Consider the following 13,582-nt stretch of genomic DNA (forward strand, 5'->3'; position numbering starts at 1 on the left):
TTCAAAAAATGACATTACTACTGAGGCTTGTTTCAAGAATTTTGATTTAAGTAGTGTGTAGAATACAGAGTGCATATCACCATTTGCGTCTATTGTGATGTCATTATGAAATCACTGTGAAACATTGGGAAACAAGCAAGAGAATCGGCAAAAGAGCTGGGTTCTTATGATTGATTGATGGAAAATGGTGTTAGAAAGTAAGAAACTAGCAACATGGAAGATGCGTTTTAATTCAAGGCTTTTTCCCTCCTTCAAACTAGAGTCCACATATAATTTCTTTTTTCTCCTTTTTTTTTCTGCTGTGTTTTTGGGAGACAATATTAGTGTGCAACTCTGTCTAGTCTGTTGCCGTGTAGATCAGGGAGCACTAAAAGTTGCTTCGATCTTCTCCATGTATCTTCTGAGTATTGTGATTGAGTATGTGTCACCATTCCTAGCAAACCATATGGATTTTTTTCAATGCAATTTTCCCCCCAGGTTTCAGTTAAGTTCATTTATTTTACATCTTCTCTCCCACCCCCAAACCCCTTGAGACAGAGTCTCCTTCTGCATCCCAGATCATCTGAATCCCACTATAAACCTCAGGTTTATGAGGGACATGCGGCTAATTCTTTTGCCTTAGCCTTCTGGGTGGCAGAATTACAGTTATGAGTGAACACATCATACATGACTGCATGTTATGCTGTGCTGGGAATCGTACCTAGTGACTTTCAACAGTAGGCTGTCAGTTTGTGATTGAACCATGTCCCAAATCATCATCTGGATAGAGCTCATAAGACCTTAACCTTGCTTTTTGTGTTTCTATCAGCTGTAGGAGCCCTCGTTCTCCTTATTTTCTTACTTAGCTGATACATAAAAAATTTGAAAGAATGCATATTAATGGATTACCATGTGATTTTGTTCTGTGTACAGGAACAAAACTGGAGAATGTCTTCAAGCACATTGTAAAGAATGAACAGTTTGTTTATGTCTGAAGACAAGCACTCTGAATAGAAGCAAAAATAATGGGTATCCTTGGGCTGAAAAATGCATATTTTAAAGTGTAAAGTGTAACATTTTAAATTGATGATGTAAATAGGCTCATATATGTATCAACTCTAAAATTCACAGTTTGTTATGGTTAAAATTACATTACATTTAAAGTTTAAACTTCCTATGCATTTGAGGACAAAAAGAAAAGTCTCTAGTATGTAAATCCCTATCTAGCACTGGCTGTACCCTGTTATCCCACTTCCCTTTGTTCCAGAAGTTAAAGACTTATTCTCAAACTGACTAGTCTTGAAAATTTTGCTGTTCTAGCAAGATAATAGGTCATAAGACTATGTGCTATTTCTACTTTTGCAATTCAATTTGCCTTACTCTCCTCAAAGAGATGTCTAGGACAGCTGTAAGACAGATATGTTAAAATTACACTCTGCCTACAAATAGACAAAATACATGTAATACTGTGGTTTTTGTCTTTAAAAATCCTTGGACTAACAATAGCCAAGAACTGGCCTAGAAAACTCTCTGGAACTGGCCAGTTATTTATGTATGTGTGTGTGTGTGTGTGTGTGTGTGTGTGTGTGTGTGTGTGTGTGTGTGTATGAATGTATGTATGTATGTATGTATGTAAATAACAAGCCCATATCTGACTAAAATTAAACCTTAAGTCAGACTGGTGAATCTCTAGTAACACCAGACCCATGACAATTTAAGAAGACTAAAAGGTTCTCAGTTACTTTTTTGTTACTGTGACAAACACCATGTCCACTGCCACTTATCAAAGAAAACCTTTAATTTGGCACTTACAGTTTAAAAAGGTCAGAGTTCATGACTGTCAGGCAGGGACCATAGCAACTGGCAGGAATGGTGTTAGAGCAGTAGCTGAGAGTTTACCTCTTGATCTATAAGCAGGAGGCGAGAATGCTAACAGAGAATGGAGGGAATGACTTGGGATTTTGACAGCTCAAAGGTCACCTAGACAAACCTGCTCCAATAAAGCTACACCTCCTCCAACAAGACCACTCCTCCTCTAGTGAGGCCGCTCCTCCTCCAGTGAGGCCACTCCCCCTCCAGTGATGCCACACCTCCTCCAACAAGACCTCTCCTCCTCCAGTGAGGCCACACCTCCTCCAGTGAGGCCACACCTCCTCCAACAAGACCACTCCTCCTCCAGTGAGGCCACTCCTCCTCCAGTGAGGCCACTCCTCCTCCAGTGAGGCCACTCCTCCTCCAGTGAGGCCACTCCCCCTCCAGTGATGCCACACCTCCTCCAACAAGACCACTCCTCCTCCAGTGAGGCCACACCTCCTCCAACAAGACCACTCCTCCTCCAGTGAGGCCACTCCTCCTCCAGTGAGGCCACTCCTCCTCCAACAAGACCACTCCTCCTCCAGTGAGGCCACTCCTCCTCCAGTGAGGCCACTCCTCCTCCAGTGAGGCCACTCCTCAGGTTTCCAAAACAGTTCCATCAACTGAGTGCCAAGTCTTCACATCTATCAAAATACGTTCTCCAGAAAGCGACAGTATTAAAGACTTTAAAGCTTATATATTTGTTAAAATACATCAATACATGCCAATAATTTTAATATTGTTTTAAATTTATATTATAAACAGAAAAGTTGAGAATTTTTGCATTTAAAATAAACAATATATTCCATCATATTATTTTAGTATTTAGAAAAAAATTTCATTTGCAAAATTAACTTTGAGTTATACTCTATTTTTTCATCAGAGTCCCATCTCTTTCAAAGGTTCCATTTGAAAATAAGACTCTTTTGTCACCGTTATAAGCATCTTGAAATAGGAGAGGCCAGATAGTTATAGTTTTGACCTCCCTTTGTGGTTTTAAATCTCAAAGTTCCCTCATAACTGAGTCTAATAAAAATATAATTGTGAGGAAGTCCGTGGGCTTGTCAGGGAGTTCTGTGCTCTTGAAGAGAAGAAATGCCAACAAAAGAAATGATGCACCGGAGTGTGAAGATGCGTATCTTCAAACTTTTCGTTCATAAAGGAACATTTGATGCATTAAAACACTCCCAATTCCAGTCTCCTTGGCACTTCCTATGGAGGTAATAAGAGCCTTCGATTGGTCAGTTTGAAAGGTTGGAAGGTGTCATCTTCATGTGTGCCGCGCCCCTTCCTTTCCTCTAGGGCGGGAGCTACACAGGAAGTGCCGCCTTCACTGAGGGGATATTGACAGGTACTGGATTCACCTCGGCGCCATTTTATTTTGGCTTGTGCTTGTGGCGTAGCTGGTAAGTACAGTTTTGGGGTTCAGTTTTTATCAGTAGTTCGCAGAGATCACCTCTAATTGTTAATAACTAGCTGTACAACTAAGTTCTAAGGACTTTCTTAGTTAACTGCTTGTCGTTCCCCACCCCGACCGTGCCTCAGGGAAAGGGACTGTTTCTGTTGGATTTCCCTACAGCCCACTGAATTAGGACGTAGAATGACTGTGGAAGGAAAATTCTGTTTCAAAATGAATCCTGACACGACATCCACTTTATTATTTTTGTTTGTGGAGACGGCCTACCTGTTTGGTTCATTGGTAGCCCAGGTTAGCTTCGACCTCAAAGCATAGCTTCCAAGCACTGTGGTCCAAGCTGGCACTGCCACAGCCGAAAGTTCCAAGCAAGAGGTAGTGAGTCAGGTACCTGACTTGGGATTGTTTTCTGCACTGAGTGATTTGTCCACTGAAACATGGCAGTTTTTATAGACGCTTACCCTGTCTTCAACAGAGTCAAGTTTGGGTGCCTTGGTCTGTAAAAAGGGCTGGTGAGTTTTGAGTAGCACAGCAAATGCAGTCTACTGAGGACTGGAAGAAGTGAGCTGTATTGAATGAGTCCTAAATTAATCTGTAGAAATTAATTTTTAAAGTCACTTTGTATGAGACGAAGATGTGATGATATATTATTTTTTTTGTATGGAAGAAGTTTAGGATTCAAACGTTTTTTTTTTTTCTCTCAACATCAGGAGGAGTATCTTCCTGGAACTGTTTAGTGTCAGTCATAAGTGGGTGACATTAAAAAGTAGACTCTGCTTTACTTTCCTATCACTTTATTATTCAGCCGGAAGAGAGAATTACAAAAGGACAAGACTTGGACATGCAGGACTTGTGCATGGCTTTTAAAGTTGCTCCTAGCTCTCACTCTTCAGTTGGCTTTGTATTTGATAATTCTGTGCACTCTTGACTGTAATTCTGGTTATTGAAATCCAAACTTATTTGACCAAAGGAGCTGCGAAAAGAAACAAATTATGAAGGTAGAATTAGGAAGTCAGTTTTATTGGGAATGAGGACCATTCATACTAATACTCAAATTTTCATAGGATTTTGTTATACTAAAATAGTTTAAGCTTTGTGCTTCAGTATCAATTTATAGCAATGGAAGAACATAACTAGTATGGATGTGAGCCAGAGGAAAACTTCTGCAGGAAGAAAATAAAAGTTTTACTAGAGATGACCTAGAAATGAGAGTTGATATAGATACTGTTAGGAGGGAAACAGCTTCAGGAGGGATCCAGAGGGATGCAGCAGAGGGTTAGGAAGGGGTGCTGCTCAGTAGATACTTGGTTGAAATAGAAGATTGATCTCAAGTAAGCCTGTGTTCGAGGTATTTATGAAAAGAAATTTCAGAGAGCCATCTAAGGAAATGATAAAAATGCTTTCATATAATTCATGGCTATTTTACTACAGAAGTAAATATGATAAAGGCTGGGAAACTAGAAAGAGGCCCACGAAATTACATTCACACGCAGACACACACACACACACACACACACACACACACATACACATACATATAGTACTTTAAGAGAGGGACAGGGGAGTCATAAATCATTAGAAATGAAAGCAGAAGCAGAATTAGGATACTGGGGGTGAATAAAGGGTGCAGAGGTGGAAAAGGGGCAGAAGGAGGATGGAGTGGGTCTCATGATCCAAAACTAAGTTTATATTAAAATGCCATAAGAGATTCTGATGCTTTGTAAGCTAATAGGAAACTAAAAATACAAAAGGAAAATCTTATCAGATCTGTGAGTATATGTGATCTATTCAATGATTTTTCAAGGTATATAGCTACTATGGAATTTGAATGTAAATGTAATTTGTGTTTCAAATAAATGTTTTCATAGTAGTTAACATAAGACTTAGCAAGATAAGCTATATTTTTTTTACTTAAAAACATTTTTTATTCTGCTCCTATACTTTACATCCCAACCTCAGTTTCCTCTCCTTCCACTTTTCCCAGCCTCCCCACCCCGACTCCTCTCCTTCAGATTTACTTCTTCATTCACTTAAAAACAAAAAGAATAGGATAGGAAGAGAGAGAGAGAGAGAGAGAGAGAGAGAGAGAGAGAGAGAGAGACCAACCCAACATGGCATAGTGAGTTACAGTAAGGCTAGGCACAAACCCCCATACCAAGGCAACCAAGTAGGAGGAAAGGGTCCCAAGAGAATGCAAAGGAATCAAGGATGCCCCTCATGCCCGTTAGGAGTGTGAGAAGAACACCAAGTTACACAAACATAACACATGCAGAGAACTTGGTACAGGTCTGTACGGGCTGCGTGGTTGTCACCAGTTTTCTCTGAGCACCTAGGAGCCCTGTTGAGTTGATTCTGTGCTCTAAGGGCTGTGTTTTCCTGGTGTCTGTAGCCCCTCTGGATCCTAGAATCCTTCCTCCCCCTTTTCTATGGGGTTCCTCTGGCTCCACCTAGTGTTTGGCTGGGCATCTGCTCCCACCAATTGCTGGATGATGCCTCTAATGACAATTGGGCCAGGTACTGATGATCTATGAGTATAGCAAAATATCATTAGGAGTCATTTTATTGATTTTTTTTGCCAGTAATGTTTGATTCTATCCTGGGTCTCTGGATGTTAAGCCTCTTGTTCTTGGCTATCCAGGCACTGTCAGGCATGGGCTCCTCTTATGGTGTGGGGCTCTAGTTGGATCAGTAATTGGTTGGTCATTTCCAGAAGTTCTCAGCCATCATTAATTACCCCAACACATCTTGCAGGCAGGACAGATTGTAGGTCAAAGGTTTTGTGATAAACTCTATTGTAAGAGGCCAGGATGTAGTGTAAGTTAAATGTTGGATGGGCTCGTCAGCTAGCATGAGAAAAGTTTTTTCTTGCAATTATTAATTCCAGGGAGGTATATGTATGTAGGAGGGGGTGGTATTTGAAAAGTAGATACTTGTGGTAAACTCAAAATAAAGCCATTTTTATTGTTAGTAGTAGAAGAAACTAGACTTTAAGAATATAGATAGGAGTTTCTTACCAAAAAGATATAGTTAAGAAAATTAAAAGCACAGAAAGCAAATATCCATTTTGCAACAAGTCGGCATTAATTTGTCATGTGATACAGAAGAGGAAAATGAGCTAATCCATTGGAAAGTGCAAAAATGCAGAGCGAACCCTGGACCTTGGGTACATTAGGCAATGGCCCAGCTATGAGTACTATATTCATAGTCCACAACTTCTTAAATATACTTAACTTTAAAAAAAGGTAAGATATGTGTAGATGAAAGTTAGAATGAAATGAAAATTAGAGACATAGTCCTGGCTTGTACAAAAAAAATGTATTAGTAAAGAGTGGTGTTGACAGAGTGAACAATTGACAGTGCCTGAAGGAACACATGAAAGAGAATTAAATTCTCATTGGACACCTAGGGGAACGTGCTTCAGAAGCATCAATTTTAGCTCCAGTTCAGGAATATATTCAGTGTGGTTTTGCAGCTGAAACTAAGCTCTTCTCTAAGAGGCACACTTCACCAGTGAAGGGATTCTCCAGTCAGTAGAAATATGCTTGGTGGAAAGTGCCTATCTACTAGATAGAGAGAAACTATTTTAGTTACAAAGTACACGGCCATTAGCACCCAAACAATAACGGAAACTAGGAAGAAATGAAGACATTTTAAAAATTAATTTTAAGAATTAAAATGTACTTTAACCCAAATCTGTTGATTTGATGATCTTTTAAATTTTTTTGGAAGACAGGCATATAGATCAGATTTCATCCATACTGAACACAGTTTAATCAGTTTTCCTCTTAGATATCAGGAACATATAACAGAAAAATTAGCACATTGATAGGAGTGCCTGGATTGTATGATGCACATATAGACTGGCTGCATCCTGTTGAGGCTCAGAACAAAAGGACTTCTATGTCCTTTCTCTGTAGGCCCCATTTATCTTTGTTTTCTAATTTTTAAAGAATGTTGTTTTATGATCGAGGAGTGTCTTTTATTTAAAATCATAAGTGGAGAGATAGTTCCATATTTACATATTATTTTGTTGGTCTTGATCCATGAATCTGTTTCAAACCCTAAAGTGGTTTAAAAATGTATACCTTTGTAAGTCTTCTCTTCTATCTCTATCTATCCTCATCGCTTGCAGTCTTCATTTAGTAACCCTTACCTCCCCCCTTTAAAACAATTTAATTTATAACAATTAAATCCCTAAGGCTGTCTTACGTACACTGTTTGATCAATGTTAACTCATTATGATATATTACTTCAACCTTCTGCAGTAAAGCTTTTTATTTAGGGTTTCCACTGCTGTAAAAAGATACCATGACCAAGGCAACTCTCATAAAGGACATTTAATTGGGACTGGCTTACAGGTTCCGAGGTTTGGTCCATTATCATCAAGGCAGGAAGCATGGTGTTGGAGGAGCTGAGAGTTCTACATCTTGTTCTGAAGGCAAACAGGGGAAGACTGACTCACTGGCAGCTAGGAAGAGGGTTTCAAATCCCACCTCACAGTGACACACTTCCTTCAACAAGGCCACACCTCTTAATAGTGCCACTCCATGGACCATGCATATCAAATCTCCACAGCTTCTTTCAGTTATTTTAAATATAGGTTTATTTAGCATTTAATTTGCAAGTGACAGACCAGACCAAAGCAGTCTGGGTTCTGGAGTCAAAACTAGGTCAAGTGCCCAGGAGGTTCTTCTTTCCAAGTCACGTTTTAAAACACAAACATACAGAAATATGAACATATATTCAAAACTCTTTTCCTTTCTACATAAGTAATTAATCTTTTACAGTACTGTGTGCCTTTTTTGGGAAAGTTAACTACATATTGTGAAAATATATTCATTTATTGTACAGAATTCTTCCCAAGCTTTTTGTTTTACAGTTATATAGTAATACTTCATTATGTGAATATATTTTGGTGCATTCAAACAGTTCGCTTTGATAAATACCCAACTTGATAGTTCTATTTCTTGAATATGCTTTGGTTAACTCTATACTACCCCTAGATAAATTATTTATGATGTACATGAAGTAATATGATGGAAAGCATCAGAGATTCAGTTGTCTAATCATTATCTGCAGGTTCAATGATTAAATCTAAGCAATCTATTGTGAGGATATATGATGGAGAAATGAATGATTCAGGTTACACACAAAAATATTAAACTTATTGCTGTTGGGAATGTGAGATTACTACAGTTTTTAAATAGGAAAGGAAAATAACAAAATATGCTTTAAGAAAATAAGTCAGTGGTACATAGAATATGGAGAAATGGAAGTCAGGAAGACCAATTAGGGAAATACTGGAATAATACAAACAAGAAATGATGAGAACATCTAATGTAATTTTGGCTTTTAGAACAGAGAATTCAGAGGAATACAATGTTTATAGATTTAATTTATGAGTAGAGGGAATGAGGTAATTTAGAAATAACTTCTTGATTAGAGAAACTAATACAAATTTGGAAGGAAAATTAATCTTAATGTTTACTTGTCTATAGGCTAATGACTGTATTTGAGACAAGAGTTTTCTAGATAGTGAACCTAAGGTACTGAGTTATTGACCAAAAGGTAAAGTTCATCAAATTTAATATCCATGAGAGTGAGGATGACAAATTTAAGTTATAAAGCCAAAGCTGATAGAGTTTGGAGAAAAACCATAAAATGTTAACAAAAATAAAAGGTAGAAAGAACATGGGGGCACAATTAAGGAAGCTGATGTAATAGTGTAAAATTAATATGCTTATTAGTATTAATTTTTATATGAGTTAAGAGAAAATGAAGTTGAGGAAATCTGTTATACTGGTTTGTAGTGTTCTCAGAGTGTGTACTGCGGTGGATATCCATAGGAATTATTTGTGGGAAACCTGAGAGTATATGGAATAAATGTGTGTCCTTCTATCTCCTGATTCGGCTAGGTACCATCAACTGCTATTTTTTAACAGAAGCCTGTGTTATCTGTTGAGGGATAAATTTAGGTCACTCAAAAAACTGTAACTTAAGGTCACGCAAAAAACTAATACTCCGAAGCGTGATGAGCATTCCGTTATAGAGGAAGAGTACAGCTGAGGCAGTGGTGTAGTATTGGAGACTTTTGTGCTGCTACAAGTGAGAAAAAACTTGTGATGTGATGGTTTGTTTTCTTTCCCCCCTCTTTTTCCTCCCCCTCCCTCTTCCTCTCCTTCCTCCTTTCCCTCCTCCCTCTCTCCCTACATCCCTCTCTTTCCTTGCTCCCTCTCACTTCCCACCTCTCCTCCTCTCTTTCTCTTCTACCTCATTTTCCCCTTCATGTGTGCATGCACACGTATGTACACACTTCTGTCTGTCTGTCTGTCTGTCTGTCTGTCTGTCTGTCTGTCTGTCTGTCTGTCTGTCTCTTTGTGTGTGTGAAGGTCTGAAAGAAGGGTGGTAGCCAGAGATGTTGCAGAACCTTAATTTTAAAACACAGCTAACAATTCATGACAAGGCCTATAGCCCAAGTGACCTGTATTCCCAGACAGTTGCCCCTGTCTTGACCCTGTTTGTTTCTGGTTCAGTTGTCTGTGCCCCTGAGGTGAAGCAAAAATAGAGGACAATTGGGAAGCCAGCCATAGACTATAAAATAAGCCTTCAATTGTCATTTTAATGGTTCTACCATTTACCATAATTTAATTTCCTTACCCCCAAGAATATATCTTGTATTGTAAGTTCATAAGGTGACACATCATCCAGAAAAACTATTTATTTTCCCTATCTTCTTCACACAAAGACTAAGATTATTCTTGCGACAGTAATCAAGATCTTCTGTCTTGGGTTTGTGAAGAAAATGCATTCATCTGTAGTTGAAAGAGAAAATTGAAATTCTGCTACAGATGATAAAGCACATTCTCCTCCTTTTTCAATTTTGTCTGTTCATATCAGCTGAACTGCATTAATAATATCAAAGGATGCCTGTTGCTAGTCATGGCAAAATAGACAACATTTGGTCGCCTCAAACTATATGAGGTATAAGGAGATTTACTACTCTTGTGGAACTCTGTGCTTTTAGGTTTCTTTCTCTTGCCTCTGTTCCTTTAATTAATTTGTTTTTGAGTGCTAGATGGTATGAGCAAACCAGTAAAATAGCCTCTAGATGATTTTACCAATAGTTTTATAGCTGAGCTGCTGTGAATCTTCCGCAAAATGATCTCAAGTGTGATCAGCCTTTCGATTGGCCTTTTGTAAGCATTCTACATTACAGACGATTGTCCAATAGGCTTAGTAGGGTGAACCACTCTAGCTTTAATGATTTATTGCATTTATCTCCTGTACTAGCCATGAAATGACCACCATGTACACTTACTCATACTAAAAAAGCATCCAGAAATAACATAGGTTGGTGCTTTGGAGATAAAATTTTATAAGCAAAACAATACATACTAAATTTTTCTTTTTCTCATAAGATTGTTTCATAGCCATGACAGTTGGGAAACTATAATTAAATTTAAAGGGAGGAAAGGCTAAGGACGAGGAAAGTTTTATATTCATAGGTACTTAATAAATAAGTCGTTTTAGTCAGACCTATAACAGGAAGCCAGTGGATATGTCTCGGCAAAATAAGTTTAATGTTTTATTTTCAGGCAAGTCTATCTGCTTTTTTGGCACACTGTCTCATCTAGAGGCCTTATTGGATTTTCTCTTTCCTCTAAATTTATTCTTATAAGGAGATGAAATTGTCTCTGAGCTTTAATTGGTAGTGATGGTGATGTTGGGAAAAAAGGCTTTGAAAACAGCTCTATTTCAAGTTGAAATGTAATTATTTTCTAGTTAAGTGTATTTTAATTAATAGTGCTTCCTTTATTGAGATCAGCATTTCATACAGCCTGAAGCTTAATAATTTGAGAAACCTTAAAATATGAAGTATAAACATAAATATATTTGCATAGATTTGTGTCAAAATGTCAAATACAATAAAATGCAAAAACATAACTTATTAATACCTATAATCCTTCATTTGTACGTTTGTATGTTTTGATTCTATTCATTTTTTCCCCAAACTCCTTGCATACATTCCTCCTCACTGCTCACCTAACTTCATGTTTTCACCCTCCAGTCAAAGAGCAATAAACACCCTCCTGTTTGTATTGTTTGTCTGCTCCTGGGTGTGGGGCCTGCTCTGTAGTGTAATCAATATACTGAGTGTCTTTCTATCGGAATGTCAATCTCCCTCACCCAGCAGCAATCTAATAGCATTAGAACCTTGGTGGGACTTTGTGTCCACCCTCTTTTCTCTATGCTAACATTTTGACTGGCTTGAGTTTTGCAGGTTAGGTGCATGTTATCACACCCTCTGTGCATTCACATGCACGTCTTTTGTGTTAGGGAAATACTTTTTCCCTGAAATCATTCACAAACTCTTGCTCTTCAAATCTTCCATTGACCACTTCTGCATATATCTCTGAGCCTTAAGGGGAGTATTGTGATATAGTTTCCCATTTAGACCTGAAAGTCTCTCTAATTCTCTGCATGTTGATAGGTTTTAGGTTTCTGTATTTATTGTCATTTACTAATAGGAGCTTTTTTGATAAGAGTTGAGCAGTGCTCTCTTGTACAGGTATAGCATAAACCATTAGGTATCATTCTATTACTATATTCTTTTAGCAAAAATCATAGTAGGTTTTCCCCTAGGGCCCAGGACCTAGCCTCAAGTTTTTGGCTTCATTGACAGTGACAAGCATGCCACCTCTGGAGAGGACAGCTGATAGCTTTGGCGTGGACTGTACTTTTGGGGTAGTTGCTTCAGTACTGCCTTGACCAATTATTCATATCCCATATTGTTAGCGAAACACATCTGTGGGGAAAAGGGAACTATAACTTTTTATTTTGCTCTATAATTCAGTTGTGCGTCTTAGTTATAATCCTACCACAAGCTCTAACATGCTGGGATTACAGGCATGCGATAGTTGTGCTTGGCTTCATTTTTACTTTACAAAGCATAGCTGGCAAGGTTTCTTAAGTTGTACACTTTTCTTCTGCATTACCACTCCTTTTTTTTTTTTTTGAAATTCTTCATCTTTGACTTTTCTTCAAAGGTTCTTGCTCAGATTCTTTCTTGTCCTAGTGTAAAATTCCTACATATCCCTTTTAAGGGATCCTCATTATTTTCTTACCAAGTTAAATATCTAATAACAACCTCACCCAAGAAAACTAATTAACTATGCAGATGCCACCTCACTTTATTTGATCTCAAAATAATGTGTTTTACAGCAGCAGAGCAGTCCAGTAGTGGTTGTGTCATAATGAGACATTACAAACTTGGTTTACAAATATGTAGGGGTACTTTAATTTTCTATATGTATAAAGAATCTTTCTTCTTTTTCTAATTAATTGGATGCTTATGTGAGGTCAAAAACTAATTTGGAATTAGAGAGTCAAATATTTAGAAGATCACATTTCCAAATAACCGAAGCTGGTGGCGGCTCCCCACAGACGGCAGGAGTCCATGTTTGCAGGGGCTTCAGTTTCTGTTTTGCGGCCAAAGCAGTAAACACCTCTTGGTTAAATGTGTACAGACTGTGCAGTTAATTTCAGGAAGACATAGGAAGAGTCAGGACTGTACAGTTCTGTTGCACTTGACTTCTCTGGGGAAAGATGATCTCTCCCTTTGGTATTGGTATTGATATGTTAAATTGCTGTTCATTAAAGCATTGTGGATTTTACACAATCTTGGTTCTTGGGCTTCAGTTTTCTCCATTTAGTGATAGCTAAAAATACATTTAGCTGAGAAAGGTAAGAGGGTAAGGAAATGAACATACATCAGATATCCTTTTACACAGAGTGGTAACAAGAGAAATATTCTTACGTAAGAGACTCATTTTTTCACTGCATCACAATAGCATGCGTGCAATCTGCGTTGTTTGTCCATTGGTTATAATGACGCTCAGCCTGCCAGAGCTGCTTTCCTGAAAAGTTTGTAGTCTTTTCAGCCAGTGCTGAATATCTGTCCTTTAGCAACAACACGGGCGGAAGGAAAAGGTCAAGGAACAAGACCAGGTTAAAGACTAAACAGACTAACCAGTATTATATAGCATTGCACTGGAGTCCATGTCAGATCTGTATCTAAAAAGAGATACTAAACGCAATCTAAGATTGTATTTTTGGCCAGGACTCTAAAGTCAGTCAGAACATTAGGACTTTAGTCATGTGTGATATAAAAGTGTGCTTTATGTTCCGATTATTTATTATGAAAAGTGCAGTATATTCAGGTGCTTAGTATCTTCCCCTAGTCTCCCAATCATCTCTGTGCTCCTACCTTTCACTCCTCTCTGCTGTATCATCTTCTAAACGAAAAAAATGCGGATCATCTTTTGACTGCTTCTG

At 38.2% G+C, this 13,582-nt stretch overlaps 1 protein-coding gene across 3 annotated transcripts in view; it reads left to right on the plus strand.

The window, feature by feature from the left end:
• The first annotated feature begins 3,159 nt into the window (after positions 1 to 3,159).
• Positions 3,160 to 13,582, plus strand: part of Cox7b2 (cytochrome c oxidase subunit 7B2) — a 112,261-nt gene continuing 101,838 nt past the window's right edge. The window contains exon 1 of one of the 3 annotated variants that reach the window (XM_087582093.1): positions 3,160 to 3,239. The gene's annotated coding sequence lies outside the window, so the exon portion shown is untranslated. The remainder of the gene's footprint in view (positions 3,240 to 13,582) is intronic. The other 2 variants (NM_001399572.1, XM_087582094.1) reach the window with 2 other exon arrangements.

The sequence above is a fragment of the Rattus norvegicus genome, chromosome 14 (genome assembly GCF_021556685.1).
Source record: "Rattus norvegicus strain SHRSP/BbbUtx chromosome 14, alternate assembly SHRSP_T2T, whole genome shotgun sequence".
NCBI classification, from domain to species: Eukaryota; Metazoa; Chordata; class Mammalia; order Rodentia; family Muridae; genus Rattus; species Rattus norvegicus.